We start from the raw sequence: 2930 nt of genomic DNA on the forward strand, positions 1-2930 counted from the left end.
ATTTGATTTGGAGCTTATAGGCTACAAAGACGTTTGCGGCCGGGATGAGTACTATATGTATAATTAATTAATATGTCAATGTCACTTACTCAGTCTAAAATGGAAGTGAAAACAAGACCAGTGAGGAGTAAAAACAACAAGACTGACAAAAATACAAGCCCAGAGTGAGAATGAACGAGATAACTATGAGATAACAGCTCGACCTGGCAAAGAAACAACCATGTGCAGTGAAGTAGGCGTGTCCGATTATCTGATTAATTAACACCTCGAGATTTTAAACCTTTTCCAGATTTGTGACGGAACGAAGAGATGACTTTACTGCTGTTATAGCTTCACTAAGGATAGAAGGTTACTTAGGTACAACACAAATTTTAGATGGCTTGTTCTCTCAGGAGCAGTACTTTGCATACGAAATTCCATGAGGTGCAAGCGAAAGTTCATGGGTTCGAATTTTACTTTTACCGTGCTATAGCTTTGCGAAAAAAAGCCAAGCATTTTAAAGAATCATACCACATAAAACTAGAGCCTTTGCAGTTTCTAAAGATACCATACTTTCAGTAGATAAGATACATAAAAGCTGAAAACAGCATCTGAAAGTAGATGGTGACCGGAAGTGAGTGGCTTACTCTATTTACTCTTGTACATATATATAGTACAAAACTTTTATTAAAGTTACCTGGTGGCAACTTTAAAAATTACAGGTTCGCGGCCTTTTAAGTGTGTGGCTTTTCTATTGTACACTAGTTGATGTCAGCCTACTCAACACTGTGACCATTCTTCATTCCTTTCCTCTGTTTGTGTGCATATTAATGCTACGTAATGTTTGTTTATTGCAGATACATAATGAATGAAGTAAAGGACATGCAAGAGTTAGTTAGTTTAAAGGGCCACTGTACTGAATTTTGAGATATTTATTTTATGGTCTTAATATGATTGCCTGATCATAATGATGTGTTCTCTGGTTCCAACTCCCATTGTCTAAACAAGCGTAACAGTGTAAAAAATATTCCTATAATTGATTTCACCACCTTGCAAGAATAACGGGATTTCATTAAGACTTATAGAGGCTCTCTCTACCTTCTAATGCTTCTAGAGAAGTCTTTAGACAGTATCTCTATGTTGTCTTGCTGTTAGAAAGCTCTTAACTTTGTCCTGTGTTTAAGCCGCCATTTTGCTTGCCGTGACCACACCCACTCACGTAAAGGAGCGTGGGCGGGTGGTTGCTAAGGCTTGTTATTTCTCCAATACAACATGTATAGAAGAAATGTAAGTGTGGACATACAAGGTCGGGTTATATTCGCGGCTGCTAATATTCGCGGTGATAAAAACTAATAAAGAAGTTTAATTAAATACCATGGAAACAAATTGATTGTTGCTATGACAATTGACCACGTGTTTATACAATTACAGTGTTCAGCAGCTAATTAGCTACTCTTGAGCAGTTTGAGTAGAGCCATCCAGACTCCAGCTCTGTATCTGTTATCTTCTTGTATAGATGGACCGCTACCTTCGAGTTCTTCGCTACAAAATCACTGCTGGTCGGTCGGTCATGATTATAAACCACACCCAAGTTAATAAAACACTAACTAGAATGGGTGGAGAGTCCCAAGACACGGCGAGGTAGAGCGAGTAGAGTATTTCTGAAAAGAGCTGGCTAAAGCAGCTTCAAGGAGTCCAAGGATTAGTAATAGCAAGAAAAATAACAACTCAAGAACACTGCAATCGGGTGCTGTGCTTCAATACCGCGCCGTTTTCAATTAAAATAGCATCTAGTTGCTATGGCAATTGCTAGCCGCGGGAAAAAATCGCGAATATTAGCAGCCGCGAATATAACCCGACCTACGGTATATACAAACATCGCACGTGGGTGAAATCAATTATAGCATAGATAATAGAGTAAATGAAAGGGATTGGAAACGGAAGCGTGGGCGTAGCCCAACCTCCATTCATTTGCATTGCTGCTAGGCTGACAGAGGCTCGTTGAAATTTTTTTGTCACAATTTACCCTTGATTTTCTTTCTTTTAGGAGCAATATCTCGCAAAGAAGTGTTCCTATGCAAGTGAAATTAATGCATCAAGAAGCCTAATGTTTCCTCTTTATAATTCTGTTTTCTATTGTACAGATAATTTTACCATGTTAATGTTATGGCACTTTTAAAACCATAAAATGTATTTTTTGTCATTATAATCCCTTTTTTGAAAACAAGCTAGAGTAAAATGCAATATCTTTATAATCATATGAAAGAGTTTCCATTTGCATATCGAATGATACTAGTTAAGGTTAGAATCCATGAAGCATGAGTTTGTTACTACAGAAAAAGGGCGAAAAATGAAAAATTTTTGTTGTACCTATAACTCGTTGCAAAATAACGTTGTAGAAGTAAAAACCTTGCTGCAGGTAGTCCAACACATTCTATATCGAACGGTAGGTATATCATAAGTAAGCGTCCTCTTGGATCTCCAGAAATATCCTTCGAAGTCCTTGCAGTACAGCCTCACTAATGGAGGAGATGGGAAATCAACCAGGTATTGGGCCGGTAACCAATAGCAACATCAACCAGCCTACGCCCCCGTTTCCAATCCCTGTGTACTCTAATACCTATGATTATAGCATACCGTGCTTTGCAGGTTGCTTGACCTCGCAAACTCGTTAATCACGTGACTTTCCCCATACTAATAATAGATGTCACGTGAGCAGGAAGTAAGAAAATTGGGTCAACCAACCTGCAAAGCACGGTAGATATGTACCAGGAACAGGATAGGAAACTCGATCACGTGACTGTTCTATCCTGTAGTTAAAATGTCGCAAATTTGAAAGAAAAGGTACCTGGTTTTGTGGGACTGTAACTGTGCACCAGAAGGAATCCAGCGGTAGTAATTAGTCTCAATATGTAGCCAAGGTTCTTTACCGTGTTAATAGCTTGACGAAT

Source organism: Amphimedon queenslandica, unplaced genomic scaffold (assembly GCF_000090795.2).
Source record: "Amphimedon queenslandica unplaced genomic scaffold, v1.1 AMPQUscaffold_12302, whole genome shotgun sequence".
NCBI classification, from domain to species: Eukaryota; Metazoa; Porifera; class Demospongiae; order Haplosclerida; family Niphatidae; genus Amphimedon; species Amphimedon queenslandica.